Raw genomic sequence first — 13,195 nt, forward strand, 5'->3', positions numbered from 1 at the left:
GGCCACTCTGACATAAAGGCCTGACTGGTGGAGGGCTGCAGTGATAGTTTACTTTGTGGAAATTTCTCCCATCTCCCTATTGCATCTCTGGAGCTCAGTCACAGTGATCTTGGGGTTCTTCTTTACCTCTCTCTCCAAGGCTCTTCTCCCACAATTGCTCAGTTTAGCTTGATGGCCAGGTCTAGGAAGACTTTTGGTGGTCCCAAGCTTCTTCCATTTAAAGATTATGGAGGCCACTGTGCTCTTAAGAACCTTGAGTACTACAAAAATTCTGTTGTAACCTTGGTCAGATATGTGCCATGCAACAATTCTGTCTATGAGCTCCTTGGACAGTTGCTTTGACTTCATGATTCTCATTTGGTTTGACATGCACTGTGATGTCTTATATAGACAGGTGTGTGCCTTTCCAAATCAAGTCCTATCAGTTTAATGAAACACAGCTGGCCTCCAATGAAGGAGTAGAACCATCTCAAGGAGGATCACAAGGAAATAGACAGCATGTGACTCAAATATGAGTGCCTGAGCAAAAGGTCTGAATACTTATGACCATATGATATTTCAGTTTTTCTTTTATATTAAATTTGCAAAAATTTCTACATTTCTATTTTTTTAGCCAAGAGGTGGCGCAGAGTGTACATTAATGTGAAAAAATGATTTTTTTTTTAATTTACCAAATGGCTGCAATGAAACAGAAAGTGAAAAATTTAAAGGGGTCTGAATACTTTCTGTACCCACTGTATATTACAGTCATCACATTATTATTATTATTATAGCATTTTGTACTTACAATTGCTCATTTTGCCTTTCTGCCCAGCTAATTCTTCTGTTTTCCATCAGCTCTATGACATCACATGATTAAAAGCAGACTAGCTGAATCTTTCTAAGCTATTTGTAGAGGTTGGAAATCTTTATTCCCTTGCATGAGTTATCACTGCAAAAGTTCCTGGTAGGAGGAGCAACTGGGTCAGGAGTTGACGAAGGAAAGACTCATGCAGGAAAAAGAGACTTCCTATTTCTGCATAGAACAGAGAAAAGAGAAGAACTGGGTAGAAATGCTAAATGACACAGTGCTTCAGTTGTGTTAAAAAGTGTTCACCCCTTCCTGATTTCCTAATCTTTTGCATGTTTGTCACACTTTTATGTTTCGGATCACCAAACAAATTTAAATATTAGACAAAGATAACACAAGTAAACACATAATGTAGTTTATAAATGAAGAATCTTTGTTATTATTAAGGGAAAAAAAAAATCCACACCTACAGGGCCCTGCGTGAAATAGTGAGTGCCCCTCCTCCCTCATAAAACATAAATTAAAGGTGGTTTATCACTTCTTTGGGAAGCTGAGTTCAATTTGAGCCACATATTCTGGTGACACCATGGGAAGAAATTTCTGTACTTGATCTTTTTTGCAGGCTTTGATCCCATAGGCAGATTGTACTGAGACATTGTACACTGCAGTGTTTTTCTATGTATTTGTATTCTACATGGAGAATAACAAACATATTTCCATCCGATAAAATTGCTAAAAAATAATGAAAAACAATTGATAATGCATAAATAAGGTAATTTTTAATAAAAATTTTTTAAAAACAATAAATATCACAAATCAGAAAATAAAAGACGGAATTGGTGCCCTTGGAACTATAGCGACCCCGCACAACACTGATCTGATTATTTACTGGCAGCAGTAATTGAAGTAAATAAATGGCGTGATTGATATTTTTTCACAATTAAAAATTAAGCAATAGTCAGAGAAGATTGTTATTGTGTAGTTTTGGTGCATAAAACAAAAAACACAGTATTTCTGCAACATATGAACATGGCCTTACAGACCTTACAAAGCCAGATGTTATATAATGAAGCTACATAAAGATGAGAAAGTTCTGGATACTTAGACTATAAAAGAATGAACAAAAAATAAATCTACAGTTCCCAACTAAAGATGAGCGGGACACATAGATGACGTCGCACCAGCTCTGGGTGATCAAAAGCCGTTCCCGAGACGCTAGAAGGTAAGGCATTTGCGTCCTACTATCTACCGCCAGGTAGACGCTAGACCGTAGACCTGTGAACCGATCCACTCATCAGTAGTCCTATCGGGATACAGTCCCAGGCATCTTCTGAGTGTCCCTCACTGACACCGCCCCTCTGCCACCGTTCCTGCCAGGAGATAAAGAAATGATAAATTTGTGGTTAAAATTGTCTTGGCGCGCTATGAACGCCGTATAATTTGTCCCTCGGTCTGTTCTTCAAAAGTTGGGAGGTATGGTATTGCCCCTACAGCTCTATACTTTGAACAGATGATTAGGAAGAAGGGATAAAGGAAGCAAAGTACTGATCAGATGGTTCTCATTAACATTTCTTCACCAGACGTGTTTACATTGTGTTATATGTGGAACCGTTGAACTTTTTTTCTGCATGGACGAGACTAAAGAGAACTGTTGTCACTCTGTCACGTATTTTACCACCCTCCCTAAGAGCTCCATCTCAGCCAAACAGCAATTTGAAGACATTCCCTTACAGTGTTTGATTTGCATTCAGTCACTGATTTTCTTCTGTCCATGTGTCTGCCTCAGTTCAGTTGCAGCCTGCCTGTGGAAAGGTAAGGTCTGGCTCCTACTGCTGCTCCTTTGCGCGGAACATTAGGCATTCTTTATTTACTGTCTTTATTATATTGCTGATTTGTTTGCAAAAATTCGTAATATGTATACATAGTTTACGATTAGGATCAAACTTTGGGCTAATTGTGTAAAGCGAGTGCACAATAAATCTTTATTATAAAACTGACATTTAACTTTGATGCCCATTATTGCAATGACATTTATATAGCGAAACTTATAGCAGCTCTAGCTATGATATTGTGTAGCGATAGAGTTAATAACTCGCCATGATTTGGGAAATTAATTGTTGTTGCAGGAACATTTTCATATGATTGCATTTTATTATTGGCAATGAATACTTATTATCTATGGCTCATACAATACATCCAAATTTAGGAAAAAAAAGAACAGCTGCAAACACCATATTCAGACTTTCCGAGCCGTTATCATGTATGGAGTGAGCAAATAACATGTTGTACTTCTCCATAGTAGTGATTGGACCCATGTGGCCGAGCATCTTTACGACGTCTCTAGAAACCAACTACGTTAGCTCCCGAAACCGATCCACGTAGCGAGATGTTGCAGAGCGGAACGTGTCCTTCAGAGCAACTCTGCGGCATTCATATTGGTCTACCGGTACGGCATTATCAGGCTTATGACATAGCATTGTGCACAAATAAGTGCAACATCAGCTCTACTACCTCTGCATAAGCTTTTAGTTGCCACAGTGATGGGTAACCACATACAGTTTAGGAATGAACATCCCAATCCCTGGATACAACTCTTAAAAAAAACCTCGTTTTTATGCCATTATTCTAAACTTTGATGGAATGTCTTGGAATGACTTGATACGTTTTGATGCAATATTTGTAGGCTTGTGATGATGATAACTCTTCTTTTGCAAATTTAGGATTGGACAGGTTATGACTGTAAAATGATATTAATTGAGATCAGTTCCTGCAGAGGACTTTACTGCTGCTCTACCTTGTTTTCATTGTAGGGCAGAGGCATTTTCTTGCTATGTCATCTGAGGTCTGTAGTGTCCATCTGTTTGCTATGTCTGTGTGGTACCTTTAGATGGTAACTACTAGTCTTAAGAACAGACTGTTAAACTATAAATTTGCAATGATGTAAAAGTACATGTATTTCACTTTGTCTGGCTTTTCATCTATCTATCTATCTATCTATCTATCAATCTATCTATCTAGCTATCTATTATCTACCTATCTATCTATCTATCTATCTATCTATCTATCTATCTATCTATCTATCTATCTATCTATCTATTATCTACCTATCTATTATCTATCAATTATCTATCTACATATCAGCTTATCTATTATCTATCAATCTTTTTTTAAGGAAAAAGCAAGAATGAAATAAAAGAAAATAAGAAAATATAGACAGATAGATGATTGATGATAGATAGATAGATGTAAAAAAAGGTAGGCAGCACTCCAAAAGTTACCAAAATATGTGGACTTTCAGGTTCATTTGATCCGAAACATCATCACGCCACAAGTTCACTTATTTTGGTAACTATTGGATTGCTATCTACCCTTTTTACATCTATCTATCTATCTATCTATCTTTCTATCTATCTGTGTATCATCTATATATCTATCTATCTATCTTTCTATCTATCTTTGTATCATCTATCTATCTATCTATCTATCATCTATCTATAGAAATTTTCTTGTTTTCTTTTATTTCATTCTTTTCTATTTAAAAAATAGATAGATAGATAGATGATTGATAGATGATAGACAGATAGATAGATAGATAGATAGATAGATAGATAGATAGATATGAGATACATAGTTATAGATACTGTAGATAGATAAAAGATAGATGATAGATAAATAGATAGATAATAGCTAGAGATAGATAGATAGATAGATAGATAGATAGATAGATTGATAGATAGATGATAGATAGATAGATAGATAGATAGATAGATAGATAGATAGATAGATAGATAGATATGAGATATATAGTTATAGATACTGTCTATAGATAATAGATAGATGATAGATAAATAATAGATAGATATAGATAGATACTGTAGATAGATGTATAGACAGATAGATAGATATAGATAGATAGATAGATAGATAGATAGATAGATAGATAGATAGATAGATACTTTTTTTCACCAATATTGCAGTTGTAGTGTTTCGGTTCCAAGCACAATACTGAACCTTCCTCGAGCTGAAATGTTGCACCTACACCATACAAGAATGAGTGTGTTTTCTTCTCTTGAATGGTTTCGGAGATCTGACATTTTAGTAATTGTCCTAGGACCTGCACCCACAGTTATTATATAGCAGTGCTGCTTTAATTCTGTCCAGATATAGATTTATTTATTTATTTATTTTAACACTTTAGAAGCATCAGCATCACTGTCCCCATTGGGGCTGACAATCTAGATTCCCTATCAGTACGTCTTTGGAGTGTGGGAGGAAATCGGAGGAAACCCACACAAACACGGGGAAAACATACAAGCTGCTTCAGATGTTCTTGGTGGGATTTAAACCTACTGTCGGACTGCAAGGCTACATTGTTAACCACTGAGCCACCGTACTGCCCAATGATGTACGTCTTCTCTGATAATAATCTATCTTCTCAAAGACTTCTTATTGTAAAGAACTATTTTCTGGCAATTTTAGCCTGTTCTTCATACAATGTTCAAACATCTTAATATTTTAGTTCACAAAATGAACCCATTGGAGAATTACGTTATAGAGTAGAATTGTGTTTCCGTGCCTATCTCCTTTGTACAATAATTCTATTGTTTCACCAGACACAGTGCTATATGGTAACTTGGGAGTCGGGGCCGCGGACGGTACAGCTGCTCACAGCTTCATAGTCCCATTTATGTGAATGACCCTGACCCGTAGTGCTAGGCACAGCCACAGTCTAATGTACATCGCTGTGTCAGGTAGCCAATAAAGGGGATGTAATGCTACATGGAGCTCTGCGGACCCATCACCTTCAGCCAGCTTGTTAGCAGTGGTTGAGGAGCCCTACAGTTACTGATCAAGTATTCATGGCCATGAAAATTCCTTCCTTGCTTCATATACATAGTATCTTTTGTATTACGTACGTGTCCATGTGTACTTCACATGCTATTCGTAAATGGAAAATTTTTATTATAAATTACAATGCCTCTGATTTGGTATAACAGTCTCTCCATGGATTATTTTGCAAAATTCATTTTTACCTCCTGCTTCAGTTTAACATTGTATTAATACATTTTTTAAATTATATTGTATTCAATCACAAGAGGCTAGTAAATCTTTCTACCCCTTAGATTTTGACACTTTAATAATGATCTCCAAACTGAAGTTCTTCACTAACTGCTGAAAATGATTGGAAACAGGTTCTTCTCACAAAATAAGAATATCATCAAAAAGTTAATTTATTTCAGTACAAAACGTGACACATATATTATATAGAGTTATTACAAACAGAATGACATATTTCAAGTGTTTATTTCTGATTTTGTTGATGATTATGGCTTTCAGCCAATGAAAACCCAAAAGTCATTATATCAGTAAATTAGAATACTTTATAACACCACAATCATTGAAAAAAGGATTTTAAAATCCAAAATGTTGGCCTACTGAAATGTATGTTCAATAAATACAATCTGTAGTGAAATATGTAAAGGAATATATGTGTGACTAGCAAAAATGTAGCATCTGTCCTGAGTCTGCAGGTCTCACAGGGGGTCACAGCATATGGTATCCTGAGCAAGCAATCTACTGTCTCCATTCTCACCAGCGGGTCTTGCTGGGAACCAGGAAAGGGAAACATTTCACACCTTCTAACTCTTTTGAAGAGAGATGTCAATTACAGCCTGACACTATCTATCTGTGAGAAACTTAGGCAAAGAGTGTTCAGAGGACAATAATATATTGATTGGGGGAGTGGCTGTGGTCCAATCAAAAACAAGCAATTATAATATTAACCTCAGAAACTAACTCTATAAATTGGAGCCAAGCTGATGTGTTCAATTTCATGTTCATCTCTCCCTCTGGGAGCAGAAAGCAGACTACAAAGTTAGCTATTTCTGTAAGTTTTCTCCTGTTTATTTTTATAACTGTTTTGCACATTTGTATGGCTTTTTATTACCATATTTTTGTACCTGTTTCTTATTGTAAGCACTGTATCTTTTTGTATTAAAGCATAAAACTTTAACAAGTTTAAACTTGTATGCTCTAAAGAATCCATAGCCTTAAACTGTGTGAGCCTTATGATTGGCAGACAGTAGTAATAATATTTCTGGGACTCATTGCCCGCAAATTTCCATCTCCAAAAAGCTTGTTGGCAGAGGAAAGCATGAAGTGCTCTTAAATTTCCAGGTAGATGGTTGCGCTGACTTTGATCTTGATAAAGCACAGTGGACCTACACCAACAGATGACATGGCTCCCCAAACCATCACTGATTGTGGAAGCTTCACACTAGACCTCAAGCAGCTTGGATTGTGTGCCTCTTGACGTCCGCCTCCGTTCCTGAGACTGTAGTGAGTGAAAGACCTTCGATGACGTCACGGTCAGGTGAGCGGTCAGACCGCGATGTCATCGAAGGTCCTTCACTCTCTGCAATTCTCAGGAACGGAGGCGGACGCTTGCAGCGGTGACAGCTAGGGTTCTTCGGAGGGGTGAGTATAGCCATATTTTTTATTTTTATTCTTTATTTTTTACATTAATATGGATCCCAGGGCCTGAAGGAGTTTCCTCTCCTTCAGACCCTGGGAACCATCGAGGATACATTCCGATATTTGTGTCCCATTGACTTGTATTGGTATCGGGTATCGGCGAGATCCGATATTTTGCCGGTATCGGCCGATACCATCCGATACCGATACTTTCAAATATCGGAAAGTATCGCTCAACACTAGTGGTGGCTCTTAAAACAATGACTCCAGTGGTTGTCCACTCTTGTGAATCTCCCCCAAATTGAATGACCTTTTTTTTACAATCCATTTAAGATTGCTTGTGCACCTTTTTCTACCACACTTTTTCCTTCCACTCAGCTTTCCATTAATATGATTGGATACAGCACTCTGAAAGCAGCCAGCTTCTTTATAAATGACCTTTTGTGGCTTACCCTCCTTGTGGAGTGTGTCAATGACTGGCTTCTGGACATCTGTCAAGCCAGCAGTCTTTCCCATGATTGTGAAGCCTACCAAAACAGACTTAGGGACCTTTTTAAACACTTAGGAAGCCTTTGCAGGTATTTTTTGTTAATTATTCTAATTTACTGAGCTATTGATGTTTGGGTTTTCATTGGTTGTAAGCCATAATCATCAACATTAACAGAAATAAACACTTGAGATAGATCATGATCACTATGTTTGTAATGACGCTATATAACATATGAGTTTCACTTTTTGTATTGAAGAACTGAAATAAATTAACTTTCTGCTGATATTCTAATTTTGTGAGAAGCACCTGTATCTGGGAGTTGTAGTTTTGAAAAAAAGCTAGAGAGACATATGTTGGAAAACCACAGCTTGCCAGCATGTTAGAGATTTGTTGTAGGAAGACATACAACTATAAATCAAGTCAGTTAATTTTGATTGGGTTTTTTTCCCTGCAGCATGTGCATTGATTTCAGCATGTCTCATTCAAATGAACTTGACAGTCACACCTATTTCTGCAGCAAATCTACCTTATGTGAATACACCCTCACATATACCATAACATCTTCCAGTTGCAACATTGGTTATGATGTTCATCATCAATCATTCCCTTCTGAAGCTGAATTCAGAATGGTCGACTTTCATCTGATGTTCATTACTTTGTTACATTATTCCAATACTGATATAGTGATATTTTTCCTGAAGGAACAAAGTTAACTAAAGTTTACAATGGACTGGAATCACTAAATTGCTGGGAGTTCAGCTCTTCAATCCTTTTCACTAGTGAGCTTAAAGAACTACCATTTAACACCACTGACTAGTCTTGAATTATCAAGTTAGAGGTTCTTAGGAAATTAATGTCAGCTATGATTGCTTCCTTACTAACATTCAATTTGGTAAACTACGGATATTTAAGTCTCACCCGAACGACCGCTTCCAGAAAGTCTAAAACCATGTGGGTATTCCCACTTTTGGAAGGGGTTTACTTAATTCTTACCCATTTTTAGACTTGAGCATGCTGTAATTGAACATGATTGCTCCCAAAACTAGATAATAGTCCTCGCAATTTAGAAACTGATGGCCTCTATGTGGTTTATCATAAGTAAGCCAAACTCAAACTAGCAGTGGGGTCAACAGATATATGCTAGTTTATCGAGTGAATACATTTAATCAGACATATAAATGTGATGGCTAGATTGTATCAAGCTCTTTGGTGCTTGTTTGCCAATGTTTTGTGGTTTTTTTCTATTATGATTTACATTAAAAAAGGAATATTTCAAATTTTTCATTTTCATATTTATCACTTTGGCTATTGTAAACTCACACTTCTTGTTCTTATCATTAGAGGTTGTATATAATTAAAGTTAACAAATCGGTAAACAACATACAATCCTCAATATACAATAGGTGATATCACAGCTCCCAACACACGATCCACCAGTTTAATTTATTTATTTATTTTAATGGCCTTTGACTCAATCTCGAACCATGGCAACTTAATGGATAAACAATCTGTAGGAAGATCAATTTTGTGCAAGCCTAGATAGGTCCATTATCGTCTTCTCCATTATTATTTTGATACTATCAAGCCAACCGGTTGCTGTCCTTTGACCTAGTTCCTTCTATTCTTCCAACCATGAAGTCCTTCGTCAATGATTGCTCTCTTTGTATGATGTGTCCAAAATAGGCAAGTTGTAGCTGTGCGATCCTTGTTTCAAGTGACATGTGTCGTTTAATTTGTTTCAAAATTGATTTTTTTTTCCCTTGACATTCATGGTATTAATAACATCCTTCTCCAGCATCACATTTTGAAGGCATCGATTCTTCTTCTGTCTTGTTTGTTTATTATCCAAGTTTTGCATTCATATGTTACCACAGAAAAGACCAGACTATGTACAAGCCATGTATTTGTCACCTGTGAAATGTTCCTTGATTTAAACAACTTATCCGTTGACTTCAATGTTGATTTGTCCATAGCTGTTCTCTTATTGACTTCCTGTGTCGTCGCTGCATCTTGACTGATCATCGATCCGAGTAGGTTAAAGTCCTTTACAACTTCCAGTTCATCGCTATCTATCTCAAATGTGTCCCTGTTAGTAGTCAATATCTTTGTCTTTTTTGTGCCGAGTACCAGTCTCATGTTCGAGCTCTCAATCTAGACACTCCATAATAAGTTCTTCATTCCATCTATGATTGTTGCTATCATTGTTGTATTGTCTGCATATTTAAGACTGTTGTTGATTTGTCCACAAAATTGATTTCTTCTTTTTTTTTGACAAGTCCAGCCTTCCCACAAATAGCTTCTGCATATAAATTGAAGAGAAATGGTAACAGGATGCAGCCTTGTCTGACTCTTTGCACTACTTTGAACCATGCCGGGTTGCTGTGTTCCATTAAGACTGTTGCTTCTTGGTTGATGTAAAGGTTACTAATGAGGAAGATCAGATTGCTTAGAACACACATATCATTCATGGTATTCCAAAGTTTTTGGTGATTTACACAGTCAAAGACTTTGCTATAGTCGATGAAGAAAAAATAGATCTCCTTGATGTAATCTTTGGCTTTTTACATGATCTGTCTAATGTTAGCAATCACATCTCTTGTTCCTTTCTAAATCTTGTTTGTTCCTCTGGCAGCATTTTGTGAAAGTAAAGTTGTAGCCATAGTTTCTTCAGTACTATTTTGCTGGCATGAGGTATGAGGGCAATTGTCCGATAGTTTCCACAGCCGGTAGCACCTCCCTTCTTTGGAATAGGAAAAAACACCGATCCAGTCCAGTCCTTGGGCCATTTACCAGTTGTCCATATCTGTTGACGCAGGCATGTGATGACATCAACTGCTGCTTTAGAAGACTTTATTAGACTATTGTCACATCTGTATTGTTTGACAGAAGTTTTATCTCAGCAATGACTTCATCTTTCAGGATGTCCGGCTCTCTATTATTTCCAGTTTCTTCCCATATCACTGAGTTGTTATTGTAGAGGTGCTCTGTGTACTCTTTCCTTCTTTCCTTAATTTTTCTGGCTCATTTAGTTTGTTTCCATTGGCGTCTTTCAACATGCTTACTTTTGATGAAACTTTTGTCATATCTCTTTGATCTTTTGGTATGCCTTCTTCGTCTTACCCCTCAGATGTTTGCTTTCTATCTCTATAGATATTTTTTGGTAGTAAATTTAGTTGTTTGCTCGAATGGCTCTCTTTAATTTTTTACTGATGTTGCCAGCATGTAACCTTTGCTTTTTCCATTCTTCTTTAATTGGATGATCTTTATAATAATAATAATAATAATTTTTATTTATATAGCGCCAACATATTCCGCAGCGCTTTACAAATTATAGACGGGAATTGTACAGACAATAGACATTACAGCATAACAGAAATATAGTTCAATACAGATACCAGGAGGAGTGAGGGCCCTGCTCGCAAGCTTACAAACTATGAGGAAAAGGGGAGACACGAGAGGTGGATGATAACAATTGCTTTAGTTATTTGGACCAGCCATAGTGTAAGGCTCAGGTGTTCATGTAAAGCTGCATGAACCAGTTATCTGCCTACGTATGTAGCAGTACAGACACAGAGGGCTAATACTGCATAAAGTGTATGAGAACATGATGCGAGGAACCTTTTTTTTTTTTTTTTTTATAAATAGGCCACACAGGGATCGTTAGGTTAATGCATTGAGGCGGTAGGCCAGTCTGAACAAATGAGTTTTTAGGGTACGCTTAAAACTGTGGGGATTGGGGATTAATCGTATTAACCTAGGTAGTGAATTCCAAAGAATCGGCGCAGCACGTGTAAAGTCTTGGAGACGGGAGTGGCAGGTTCTGATTATTGAGGATGCTAACCTGAGGTCATTAGCGGAGCGGAGGGCACGGGTAGGGTGGTAGACTGATACCAGGGAGGAGATGTAGGGTGGTGCTGAGCCATGGAGTGCTTTGTGGATAAGGGTAGTAGTTTTGTACTGGATTCTGGAGTGGATGGGTAGCCAGTGTAATGACTGGCACAGGGTAGAGGCATCGGTGTAACGGTTGGTGAGGAATATGATCCTGGCTGCAGCATTCAGGACAGATTGGAGCGGGGAGAGTTTTGCAAGAGGGAGGCCGATTAGTAGAGAGTTACAATAGTCCAGACGAGAATGAATAAGTGAAACAGTAAGAGTTTTTGCAGAGTCGAAAGTAAGAAAAGGGCGAATTCTAGAAATGTTTTTGAGATGCAGGTAAGAAGAGCGAGCCAATGATCGGATGTAGGGGGTGAATGAAAGGTCAGAATCAAGGATGACCCCAAGGCAGCGGGCATGTTGCTTTGGAGTAATGGTGGAACCGCACACGGAGATGGCAATGTCAGGCAAAGGTAGGTTAGTAGAGGGAGAGAACAAGAGGAGTTCAGTTTTTGACAGGTTTAGTTTCAGATAGAGGGAGGACATGATGTTAGAGACAGCGGTAAGACAATCACTGGTGTTTTCTAAAAAGGTCGGTGTGATATCAGGAGAAGAAGTGTATAATTGGGTGTCATCAGCATAGATATGGTACTGGAAACCAAATCTACTGATTGTTTGTCCAATAGGGGCAGTATACAACGAGAAGAGGAGGGGGCCTAGGACTGATCCTTGAGGAACCCCAACAGTAAGGGGAAGGTGAGAGGACGAGGAACCAGCAAAACATACAGTGAAGGATCGGTCAGAGAGATAGGAGGAGAACCAGGAGAGAACGGTGTCCTTGAGGCCGATGGAGCGGAGCATAGTGAGGAGGAGCTGATGATCCACAGTATCGAATGCTGCAGAGAGATCCAAGAGAATTAGCATGGAGTAGTGACCATTAGATTTAGCTGTTAGTAGGTCATTAGAGACTTTAGTGAGGGCAGTTTCAGTAGAGTGTAAAGAGCGGAAGCAAGATTGAAGAGGGTCAAGAAGAGAGTTATCTGAGAGATAGCGGGTAAGACGGGAGTGGACCAGGCATTCGAGGAGTTTAGAGATGAAGGGAAGATTAGAGACAGGTCTATAATTTGCGGCACAGTTTTGATCGAGGGATGGTTTTTTAAGTAATGGATGTATGATGGCATGCTTAAATGAGGAGGGAAAAATACCGGAAGTGAGGGAAAGGTTGAATATTTTTGTTAGGTGAGAGGTGACAGCCGGGGAAAGGGACTGGAGGAGATGTGACGGAATGGGGTCACTGGTGCAAGTGGTCGGGCGAGAAGATGCAAGGAGCCTGCTTACTTCTTCTTCTGTAACTGCTTCAAAGTCAGAGACTATTATGTCAACTATGGCTGTGGGGTTCTTTTCTGCCTCTTATTTATTGTCTTAATAGTTTCTTCAGTAATACTTGTCTTTATATGAGTGCATAACTTCTCATGCTTTCTTTCTTTCATCCATGTCCAGTGACATAAATCAGTTGGGCAGACCATTAAAGAAAACTTTAGGTATGTTCGTCAAATCAAAGTTGGAAG

The 13,195-nt window shown here is 38.0% G+C and overlaps 1 protein-coding gene across 4 annotated transcripts in view; it reads left to right on the forward strand.

The window, feature by feature from the left end:
• TMEM100 (transmembrane protein 100) overlaps positions 1-13,195 on the forward strand; it is a 122,829-nt gene that overhangs the window by 72,234 nt on the left and 37,400 nt on the right. Inside the window, exon 1 of one of the 4 annotated variants that reach the window (XM_069752454.1) lies at positions 2,445-2,602. The exons of 1 other annotated variant lie outside the window; for it this stretch is intronic. The gene's annotated coding sequence lies outside the window, so the exon portion shown is untranslated. Of the gene's footprint in view, positions 1-2,444; positions 2,603-3,211; positions 3,237-13,195 lie in introns of those variants that run through there. 2 more of the 4 variants (XM_069752452.1, XM_069752453.1) reach the window with 2 other exon arrangements.

Source organism: Ranitomeya imitator, chromosome 2 (assembly GCF_032444005.1).
Source record: "Ranitomeya imitator isolate aRanImi1 chromosome 2, aRanImi1.pri, whole genome shotgun sequence".
Taxonomy (NCBI): Eukaryota; Metazoa; Chordata; class Amphibia; order Anura; family Dendrobatidae; genus Ranitomeya; species Ranitomeya imitator.